At 51.2% G+C, this 11,720-nt stretch overlaps 1 long non-coding RNA gene across 1 annotated transcript; it reads left to right on the top strand.

Moving 5' to 3' along the window:
• Positions 1-866: 866 nt before the first annotated feature.
• LOC123617422 (uncharacterized) lies at positions 867-10,908 on the top strand. Its single transcript, XR_006725547.2, has 3 exons — positions 867-969; positions 8,545-8,669; positions 9,667-10,908. It is a non-coding gene; the product is annotated as an uncharacterized LOC123617422 (long non-coding RNA).
• The last annotated feature ends 812 nt before the right edge of the window (positions 10,909-11,720 follow it).

Below are 11,720 nucleotides of genomic sequence, written 5' to 3'. Positions count from 1 at the left end.
GGGGAGAGTAAAAGGACAGTGTATTTTTTAAGATAAAAGGTAAGTGAGGAAAGAGAGGGGCCCATTGCAGGGACATGAAAGGGGAACTTGTGCACTCTTGTGAAAGGGCCTGAGGTGGCGACTGAATGGTAAGCAGGGATGGATAGGAGAAGGTGGCAATGAGCACATGGTTTCCCTGAGCTGGTGAGGAAGAGATGCCACGTCAGACGCCACCTTGAGCCTTAACTCTTGGTTGCTGTACATCACACTCCCAGAGTTTATTTACCTTGTGAGTTTGTACCTTTGGGCCGCTTTCACTAGTTTTAGCAGAAGGGATCTAACAATCTTAGAGCAAGGACTTGTGGCCACACATTCTTTAATCTTCACCACCTAGTGCAGAATAAACATTGATCACAACGGCGTTGAAATATTTTCCTCTCGCTACAGTTTCCCCCACCCTTTCACCTTAGTGCTTTTGCACCAGCTTCACTTGGAATGCTCTTGGCTGGTAAGGCATTTCCACAGATTCAGTTCTTACCCTCCTCCTAATACACCACCCACTTAGCAAGGTTTTCTGATTTGATCTCTGCCCTCGCGGCTCTTTATCTGTATCTCTCCACAATCTCTCGGTTGTATCTCACACTTATATAGACAACACACACAGGCCAGTTCCCTTGCGAGAGCGTCCCAGTCTGGGAAACTCAATAACCTAACCTGATCTTTATTTTGCCTATACCCTGGCCAACGCTCAGCTGGTTAAGTGGAAGAATAAAAAACACGGAAAGCCGAGGGATCCAGCGTGCGTCTTGCCGTTCAACAACCTGGAATTCCCATGTGGTCGTTTTAAAAGGAGTTTCTGTGGACAGCAACACGGACCCGGGGGAGTGGGGGTGGGGTGGCGGCCGCCTGAACTCCGCGGCCAGACTGGCTCCAAGGGGGCCTGAACGAGCGAGAGCTCGAACGGCCGACTCCGCCCTCGCCGCAGTCTCGGTAAGTTCCTCGACGGCCGGGGGCACAGACGGAGGGGAAGACCGAACACGCAGGGGTAGGAAGAGCGCCGTGGAGCCCGCAGCGGCCGGCCGGACCTCCTTGAGCTCCACAAGCCGAGGCTGGCGCCGCGTGTCCGGGGAAGCCACGCCTTCACCCTGGGCCCACCGCCTTCACCCTGGGCCCACCGCCCCCACCAGCCTCGCCTCACCGCGAGGCCCCGCACGGGAGCGCGGAGAGCTGCCCCCCTGGGGCCGCCGTCCATGGCGACACACAAAGGCCGGAAGTGCGCCCGCGTCGGCCTGGCGAGGCGCCCTCTCTAGGACCCCGGAGGCCCCACATCTCGGTGGTTCTCCAGACTTGAAGGTTGTGGGGTGGGGGTACCAGACCCCGCGAAACCCCGACGCCCTGAGCTTTTCTGGCCCGCTCTTTGGGCGGCAAAATGAATCGAAAGGTACGAATTAGAAATCAAATCACTTATGTGTGTGACAGAAACCCCACTTAAAATGTATCCAGGCCTGTTTCGGCCCAGGGGATTTCCCGCTAGCTGCCCCCAGGGGACGAGGGCACGGAGGGCTGGAGAGAGTCCTCCCGGCTCAGGGTCTCTCAGTGGCACAGAGGGTCAGAGCGCTGGGCGTGTGCTACAGCGGTCGGTGCGCCTTCCACTGCCGGGGCTGCCTCTCCTCAGAAACGAACACCGTTAAAGCTCACGCAGTGGGGGTGCAGCGCAGTTGCAGAACGCCTGCTTAGCCTGCATGAGGTCCTGGGTTCAATCCCCAGCACCTCCATTAAACAAAACAGAACAAAACTCATGCTTTCAAAATGGCAGGAAACACGTAACAGTTTCAAAGGTGACCAAATGGAGTGGAAAAGTCAGAGAAGCCTGCCTCATACCCATTAAATGGCTGGCTACTATTAAAAATATCCACCACCACCCACCCCACCCCCAGCCCCACCAAAATACTAAATAACAAGTGTAAGCAAGGATATGGAGAAATTGGAACCCTTGTGCGTGGCTGGTGGGAATGTAGAATGGTGCAGCCACTGTGGAAGGCAACATACACTAAAAACAAGACACCTGAAAGATAAAGTGAAATAGTCACATTCACAACAGCATCAAAAACAGTAAAACAAGAATAAACTTACGAGGGAGATGAAAGAGCTGAAGACTGAAAACTATGTCTTTGATAAAAGAAATTGAAGAAATCACAAATGGAAAGACGTCTGTGTTCAGGGATTGCAAGAATGTTGTGCAGACATTAAAATGTCTGTACTACACATTGCCCTCTATATATTCATTGTAACCCCTATCAAAATTCCAATGGGAGTCTTCACAGAAATAGAAGAAAAAAACCCCTAAAATTCATATAGATCCATAAAAGACCCCTAATAGCCAAAGCAATCCTGAGAAAGAATGAAGCTGGACGCACCATACTTCCTGATGTCAAAACTTGATTACAAAATATAATCAAAACAGTATGGTACTGGCACACAAAAAAGACACATAGACCAATGGAGCAGAATCAAGAGCCAGAGATAAACCCACACATAGACAAGATCTTCAACACAGATGCCAGGAAGACTGAATGGGGACAGAAGGGTCTCTTCAATAAATGGTGTGGGGAAAACCGGATTTCCACATGCTGAAGAATGAAGCTGGACCCCTATCTTATACCACTCACAAAAATTAACCTGAAATGCATTAAAGACAACTGTAAGACCTGAAACTGTAAAACGAATTAAGAAAACACAAAGGAAAAGACTTCCTGACATTGGTCTTGGCCACGTTTCTGGAGATGACACCAAAAGCACAAGCAACAAAAGCAAAAAAACTAAGTATTAAACTAAGGGACTTCTGCTCAGGAAAAGAAAATCCACAAAATGAAAAGGCAATCTATAGAATGGGAAAAAATATTTGCAAACCATCTATCTGTGGGCCAGATCTGTAGCCCAGGAGTGGGGCTAATTCTAGACTAGTTTTTCCTCTGAGCCACTACATGAAGCTGCCTCAGACTGATTTTCAGTGGCGAAAGCCACAAAGCCATGTTTGGAAACTCGAATACTTCTTAGGTGAAGCTACTCCCAGTTAGAAATTGGAGATTGAGAACTTCCCTTTCTTCAGAAATTAAATTCAATCCAGAATTTTCACTGAGTTAAAAATGGAAATTAGAGACTGAAGAAATAGCTGATTTAAAGGTTTGTTTTAAATCAGTATATGTTTGACGTTGATCTCTGTCCCACTATTGGCCATGTGTTGAGACTTCTGTCCCCAAAGCCAGATCTATTGGTAAAAGTATCTGGGTCCAACAGCCAGCTCTGGATTAAGCCAAGTTCTTCTGTTCCTTAGCATAATGTCCTCAAGGTTCATCCATGTGGCAGCATGAGTAAGGATTTCCTTACTTTCTAAAGTTGAGTAATAATATTCCATTGTAGGGATACATCACATTTTATCTGTTCACCTTTTGATGGACAATTGGGTTGTTCCCACCTCACCTTGTCTTACCTGTGTCTTCGGAGCACAGGGGATGATCGGAAAGGAGAGGCTTGCGAGGGCTGTGAATACCTGACTGAGGCGCAAGACAGGAGCAGTCTAGGGGGAGGATAGGGCCAGAGTCAGAGCATACATCCAGGCTGTCTGGGATGAAAGGGAGGGGACAGGAACCCCCTGTCCAGGTCTTAGCTTGGGAGGCTGGGAGGAGAAGGCGGAGGAGAAGGAGCAGGAGGAGGAAAAGGAGGATGAGAAGTTGTTTTGGTTTTCTTTGGGGATGGGGTTTTCTTTGGGGAAGATCAGGCTGGAATTTGGACTTGTGAGTCTGAGACATCCTCAGGACGTCCAGGTGGAAATACTGGAGGACAGGTGTGAAAATGAACTGAAATGACTTCATAATTATAAAAGCAATCAACAAATATAGTTGAAGAGAAATGTCCTTTCTCCTTTTACTCAGGGTTCCCTGTCAAGCCCCGCAGGTTCTTAAAGCTGGGAGTCCGTTGGCTGGACACACAGTGCCCTCTCGTGGCCATAAGATGCATCTGCAACCGAGCCTACCCACTAGGGCAAAAACCACTCTCCTCAACCCTGAAAGACGGCACTGACCCACACGATAGGTTTTAATATCTTGCTTGTAGGGATTGGGTGCTCAAGAGTCCAGAGAAGCTGGTCACTCCCTCAGCAGGTGCTGTAAGCCTAGGGGCACCTGTGGGACTGAGGCGGGAAGCCCCATGAAAAGACCAGCAAGACCACTAGGCAGGGCTGCTGCTCTCCTCCCAGCACCGTCCCGTTCCCCGGCCAAGAGGCTCTATCTCACTTTCTGCTTCTAAAGCGGCTAACTTACACCTGAAATTCTATTGGTTCCCTGAGCTCATTTCTGATTGGTTATTTCCTTCACTCCTGATTGGTTATTACTCTCACTTCTGATTGGTCCACTTCCCTAACTTCTAATTGGCCCATTTATAGTCCTTCATTTGCATGGAGCTCACTCCTGATTGGTTATTTCTCTCACTCCTGATTAGTCCATTCCCCTCACTCCTGGTTGGTTCTTTCTCTCACTCCTGATTAGTCCATTCCCCTCACTCCTGGTTGGTTCTTTCTCTCACTCCTGATTGGGCTATTTTTACAAAGCTTGTTCTTGGTTGGTCAACTTGTTATACTTTATTTGCATACGATGTTGCAAAATGTAAAACTGGCAGCCTAGAAAAGGCCTGTCTAAACCTACAGACAAAGTCTGGAGCTTGGCGTGTTAACTCCTCTGGGCACGCTGGCATAATAAACCTGAGTTCTCCAACTCTCTTGAATGCTGCTTGGTCTCTCGCCCGGATTCGGGTTGCTATTACAACTGAGCTGTAACACATTTTTCAGCAACAGGACAGCGAAATGGGAGACTAAGAAGGGAGGAACACCTAGCTTAAAGGAGTCCAATACTTTTTCTGTAAACCTTGTTGTTTATCTGAAATGTTGCAGAAAAATGTGTTACAGCTCAGTAGTGACAGCAACCTGGATCTAAGAGACCAAGCAGCTGCACTGGAAGAGTTGGAGAACTCGGGTTTGTTACACTAGCAGGCCCAGAGGAGTTAATACTCCAAGCTCTGGACCTTGTCTGTAGGTTTACACAGGCCTTTATAGGCTGCCAGTTTTACACTTTGCAACATCGTATGCAAATAAAATATAACAAGTTGACCAACCAGGAACAAGCTTTGTAGAAATAGCCCAATCAGGAGTGAGGGGAATGGACCAAGCAGGAGAGAACTATCCAATCCGGAGTAAACAAAATAACCAATCAGAAATAAGCTCAGGGAACCAATAGAGTTTTAGAGGCAAGTAAGCCTTTTCAGAGTCAAAAAGTGAGATGGAGCCTCTGGGCCAGGGAACCGGATGGTGCTGACACGAGAGTAGTGGCCGTGCTTGGGGGCCCTGCGGGTCTTTTCATGGGGCTTCCCGCCTCAGAAACACATACAAGGAACCCCACAAACAAGAAAGAGCCTGGGAGGCTAGCGCTCGTTCATGCCTGTGGTCCCTGGTCCCTCGAGGGCGGTCAAGGCCACTGTGGTAATTCTATCATCTTTCTCCTCCAGGACCCTCCCGCAGCCCCGGCTCCTGCCTCCCTAGTCACACCTTTCTAGGAGGCCTGGGATTTAACATCTTATGTGTGGCGGGAATCCCAGCAGCTCCGGCTCCCATCTTCTCCCTCACTAGGAAACGTGCTGCGTCCGCCCAGCCCGCGGTCAGATGCCTGGTCAGATGCCTGGTATCTGCCGGGGTTCCCTCAGAGCTGAGATCTGAGGTGCCCAGAGCTGGCTGCAGCGCTTGGGGATTCGGAGGAGAGGAAGGGAGGGAGAGAAACAGAATAACAGAACCCCGGGAACAGTTTGGACTGAGCTTGTCGTCTACATTCTGAGCATTCTCCCTTGTCCCGTTGTCCGCAAAAGACCACGGTTTTGTCCTGATTGGGAGGCTTCGTGTGGCTTAGACGAAACGCTCGTTGCCAAAGCTCCGCGTCCCCCAGTGCGTTCTCTGCACAGATGCAGCCAAGCCTCCATTCCTCCTCCCACTCCTCCCTCCGCGGTCCCCGAATGTAGTGCCCGGCTCCCTGCTCCCAGCCACGTGGGCCAGCACCCACACTCTGAACTCAGCCTCCACCATCCCAGCCACAGACCCAGGGCTTCCCCTCACGTGGGAGCCTCAAACCGCATACTCCACGACCCACTGGGGACATGGAGTGTGTACAGGCAAGAAGGGTGTAATCTTGCCAAGGAGCCAGGGCTGCTGATAAAGCAAGATTTCCAGGCTCTGGCCCAGTTTACAGAGCAGAGAGAGGGACCCTCTGCGGGGGTAGGGGTGGAGAGGCAAAATCAAAATTAGGTGGGGTGGTGTTGGGGTACTCACAGCAAAGACCCCGGGGATAGATTTTAAAAATATGTCAATGTTGAAAAACTGTAATGTGGCTTAACGTAGGGCATTTCGCAAGCCTGATGGCCACAGGGGGTGACAGGTGGGAGAAGCAGTGAGAGGTAACTTAGTGGGGGCCTGTGCCGTCCTGGGCACCCTCCCCTGGCTCCTCTCTTCCCGTGTTACTTACCTGGAGGCCCGAGCAAGGGCTGGTCTGCAGGTAGAGGTGCACAGAGAAAGGAATCTTCCCCCTGTAGCCCACCTGAACCCCAGCTCTCCCCCAGGCCCTGCTCTGGCCACCACTTGGGCTTGCCTCCTGCCCTTTCATCTGCGCAGCCTCAGTCGGAGGAGGGAGGACCGGCAGCTGGAGAGCCGGGGGTGGGGGTGGGGCTGGGGGCTGCAGAATTACTCCCGGAGATGTTGTTGGTGCAAGGGCGGTGCCAGGAGGTGATGGCTGGGAGGGGCACCCTGGGTGTGGCTCTGAGTTTGGCCATGTCGGTCTCGGAGCCCAGGACGTGGAGCGGTCCCAGGCAGCAGGAAGGAATGCAGCCTCCCTGTTACCTTCCTAACCTCCCCAGCTTCTGTGTCACCTCTTTGTTCCCGCTGTCTACCGCTGTTCGATTCTTAGACCTTTCAGAAAAAACCTGAGCACTGACCATCTCCAGTTCTTGCCTCCCCATCCTTGCTCAGGCCGCGGCAACCTTGGCTGCGTTTGGTTCTCTTAACCAGTGGGGTGGAGAGGAAGGCTAGGCTACATGGGAGATGGGAGATGCCTGACAGCTGGAGCCAGGAGGGCTGGGGGAGCCACTGATTCTGGTTCCTAAAGAGAAATGGCATCAAGGAGTGGTCCCTGGACACAGCTTTGCAAGATCGGGCCTGTCACACTGACCATCGTGTTCTAAGTTGGCTGCCTCACACGTGGCACATCTGAAGTAACAAGAAGGCACAGTAAATAGAAAAGAGATGAGATGAAAGCAATCAATTTAACTGTCAGTAATCAGTATATTTAAATAGGTTAATTCCCAAGATTAAAATAGAGATGTTCAGGACTTAATTCTCCACTCCCCAAGATCCTTAAGAAGATATACTCTTACCCAAAAGCTTTTTCCTGTTTTGCACTGTGTAAAATAAGCATCAGCCCAGAGCAGTGCTCTGGGGCTGAGTCGCAGGAGTCCGCAATCCAATGGCTTTGTGATGGGCTGAATTGTTCCCTCTCCCCGAATTCATCTGTTGAAGCCCTAACTCCCAGGACTTCGGCATGTGACTGTATTTAGATAGGGCCTTTAAAGAGGTGATTTGAGTTAAAGTGAGGCCATTAGGGGGGCTCTAATCCAATACGTGCGGTGTCTTTACAAGAAGAGGAAACGTGGACACAGACAGCAGGGCGGCGCAGGCACAGAGGGTCAACTACAGGAAGACACGGGGCAGGCAGCCTCTGCAAGCCAAGGGGCGAGGCCTCAGGAGATACCATCCTGCAGACTCCTGATCTCAGACTTCTCCCTCCAGAACTGGGAGAAGTGAATTGCTGTTGTTCACGCCGCCCAGTGTGTGGTGTTCTGCCCCGCAGGCCCAGGAAACAAAGCCCGTCTATGTGCAAGAACAGTGGGTGCTGAGAAGTTACAGGCAGGCACCAACAGCATCCGCCACAGGGGCCAGCTCATTTCATCAGATTCTCAAGGGAGTGATGATCTCCCAAAGTTGCAGAGTCACAGAGTAGAGATTTCTAACTCAGGTGGAGACAGAGAGAGAAAGGTAGTAAGTGTGCACCACCCCAGCCTCTGAGGCTGCTCACCCGGAGTCATTTGCCCGGCAGGAAGAGAACCCACTAGGAGGTGGTGTGTGGGGCAGAGGCTGATCTCCTAGAAACCACCAAGGGGCTGCGTGAATGAACTGGGACAATAACTACATAAAGGAAGACCCCAGCAGCCTTAGGCTGTCTGTGCACTTCCGAGTTATGATGAACTTCATCTCCATGCTGGGAAGAGGGAAATGAAATACAGTGAGGCTGCCTGTGGCGGGGCGGGGCGGAGTCCTCCCCCTTCTGCACTCTAGGGCAGCCAGGGACGAGGGCAGCCCTCTGACAAGGTGGCTTCTGGGAAAATTCAGTTGGGTCTCCTCAGTTTGGGACACCTGGGGTTCCTTCCTCTCTCTGCCAGCTCTTTAAGAATGATTGATAGCAGTTATTCATCTCCCAGGAAGAAGGTATTTCCACTTCCTGGAGCTCTCCTGCTGTCCTGGATCTTAATCCAGCCACCTTGGCTTCGCCAGATTCATGGGAGCCAGTGGATTTCCTGACACTCAAGTGGGAGACCTCGCCCGGGTGAGCGCAGCCTGCCTGCACCTTTGCGTTTGGACCACGAGGGGGCGCCCAGGGCCGTGCTGAAGCTGTGTCTGACCTGCCTGGGAGACGGGGCTGTTGAGGAGGATCCTGTCAGAGGGTTTGCAGGCAGGGTCAGACCAGGGAAGGAGAGGATGCGAAAAGCGGGGCGGAACTGGGAACTTAGCTTGCAGCTCGGGACAGAGGGAGAGAAGACGGAGGTCTGAGCTGTAGGAGCGAGGAAGAGCGCAGAGGGAAATGGCATGGATTGGATTGGAGGCTGATTCTTGGAGGAGCTATTCTGGGAACCCAAGCAGTGACTAGGGGCACCGGAAGTACGATTCCGGGTGGGTCATCTTGAAAATTCTTCCTCAGGCGGGAAGCAGGGAGTTGCTTTTCCTTATAACAGGGCCAGGGTTCAGAATGTCCCAGTCTCTGAAGCCACGTGGACCCCCAGTCACCGAGGACTGGGTGGTGGCTGTGGTTGAGGAGGGACATACTGTGGAAATAGGACCCACCGACCTGGTGATGGATCGGGCTTGGTGGGTAGGGAAGAGGAGAGCTTGGGGAGAACGTCTAAATATCTGGTTCAGAAGAGAAGTGAGGGCTGAAGAGAGAAAATTGGGAGCTTCCAGCAGATTGATGGTCTCAAGTCCATGGGAATGGAGTGAAAATCTTAGGCGAGGGTGGGAATGGTAAATAGAGGAGGGTCCCTGCATTAATAGTGAAAGGCAAACCGAGTTACCAAAACCCCCTCTGCATCTCAAAAGGCTTAACAAAATAAAGGTGTGCGGCCATCCTGTGTGTCCAGGAGGACTGTGGATTGGTTCCGTGAACACACAGCATTGTTTGTGCCACAGGGCAGGACCGAGCTTCCATCAAAGGAGGCTGAGGGAGGAGGTCTGTGTGCAGCGTGACAGCCTACAGAGGAGGGAGCTGCAGGAAGTGACTCAGATAAAAACCCTGGGATGCAAACTTGAGTCATGCCTTGTCTCCACAGCTCATATCCAACCCATCAGCAAGCGCGGTACTCATCAGACCCTTTTCTCAGCAAGTCCTGTAGACTTGAACTCCAGAATATTTCCTCACCTGGCTGCTGACTACCTTCTGCACTGCTGCCATTCTGGTCCGAGCCCCTCCCAGAGCTTGGATTAGTTTCCATGATGCCACCCTTGCATCACCGGGGTCAGTTCACATAGCAGCAAGAGGGACGTTTTAAAAAACTTAAACTAAATGATATTGCCATCTTGGTTAAAACCCACCAGAAGCTGCCATTTACAACAGAAATTCCTTCCCAAGCGGTATGTGGTCTGGCTTCTACCTGCCTTTTCAACATCTCTTGTGACTCTGGCTCATTGATACTCCAGCCCCACTGGTCTATATTCTGTCTTTCGAACACTGAGACGGCTTCTGCCCCGGGGACTTGGCATTTGCTGTGCCCTCTGCCCCAAATGCTCTTCCCCCAGCTATCCCCATCTTTTATTTCTTCACTTTTGTTTCTCTTTCTTTTCACTTGGGAAGGAACAAAAAAAGAGAATCGGTGACGGCTGGTCTGGGATGGCTTGCGACATCCTTCAATGGTGTGGACAGTGGCTTCACTCAGATGTCTTTCTTGAAATCTCCCCTGATATTTCTATCTGAAAGAAATCTCAGCATGAAGACAATGCATGTTGGAATTGGTAATTGTCGCAGTGGTTGCGGGAGGAGGTGAGATTTGAGCTGGACCTTGACAGTGGGTACTGTTTCAGTAAGCAGACTTGGGGTAACCTCCATGCAGGGACGGGCTGTACCCACCTTGTTCTGCTGGGTCTCCAGTGCTTCTTAGGGGACCAAGCAGAAAATAGATACTCAGTATATGTTCTTGAATGGACCAGTAAATGAGCCAAGGAAACAGAGAGAAAATGCTAAACAGGTTTGACGACAGATAATAACGTCTGTTTGGCTGGAAGAGCAAGTTCTAGTGGGAAACAAGGGCGGAAAAGCAGCGTTCAGACTGCAGAGGGCTTCAGCAACGAATGTAAGTCCTCTGTCCAGCTGGTGTCTCTTGCCTGTTTCAGAGCACCCCACCCCTCCAGTCTGGCTGGTGGACTGTCCCCAGAGGAATCCTCCAGAGAGAGAAGGTAGTACTGAGGGGCAGAGGAATTGCTGAGGAGACAACTTGTGGCAGCGATCCCCTCCTGTGGTGGGAATCCTCAAGCTGCACTTGAAGTTGGTCCTGCCTGCACGAGAATCTGTTGGTGGTTCTTGGTTGGGTGGGCAGGAGGGGACCACGGAGGGACCCACGTTGGTTCTCTGGACCCCTTCATCCTCCCAGGTGTGACCAGTCAATGCCCACGGCCCGGCCCCACCCTCAGGTTGCTTCCCTTGTCAAGACCTTGTGACCGTCACATCTCAGCTGCCTCACTCCTGAGTGGTCAGGAACGCTCTTTTTACCTCTTCTTGGCAAGCTGTCTTAGGCGTCCTCTGAAATCTGAATCCCTCCAGGAAGTTCCTCTGGGAGTCTGAGTGGCTCTGAGCCCTGTCCTTGTCCCCACACCTGGCTAGGACTCAGGTCTTCTGAGGTTTCCTCCCAGCTGCTCACCCCCACCCCATCTCTCCTGTTGCAGGGTGGGGCGGATCTCACATTCCAATCTGCCTCAGCTCTCACCTGCTCGCCTGACTCTGGGTTTCCTCACTGATCTGAAAATTTTCCCCTGTCATGTTATTCTTGACTTGTTCACTGTCTCAGAATATTTTGAGGTATCAATTGCTGTACTTTCCCATCTTGGCTATTTGAATTTTCTTCTTAGTACCTCCTGTGGGTCAGACAGGACTTTTGTTTTGTCCCAGAGGAGGAAAACATGCTAGCACGTAGACTAAGGAAGCTATTTCTTGGCTTTGATTTTCAAACTGGATTAAAGTATTAAAAAAAAAAAAGTATAGCCTTCAAATTTAGGATCTTAAGAAACAGAGAATTCTGCAGGCAGGGAATGACTTTTCTAAGGAGTTCAGCTTGGCAGGCTGCCTTTGGGGTAGTTGGGAGTGGGAGGCGGAGGCTGAGATGTGAAGGAAGGT

Source organism: Camelus bactrianus, chromosome 18, assembly GCF_048773025.1.
Source record: "Camelus bactrianus isolate YW-2024 breed Bactrian camel chromosome 18, ASM4877302v1, whole genome shotgun sequence".
NCBI lineage: Eukaryota > Metazoa > Chordata > Mammalia > Artiodactyla > Camelidae > Camelus > Camelus bactrianus.
Note: the sequence above shows the minus strand (reverse complement) of the source record. Positions and strands in the feature narration are given on the sequence as shown.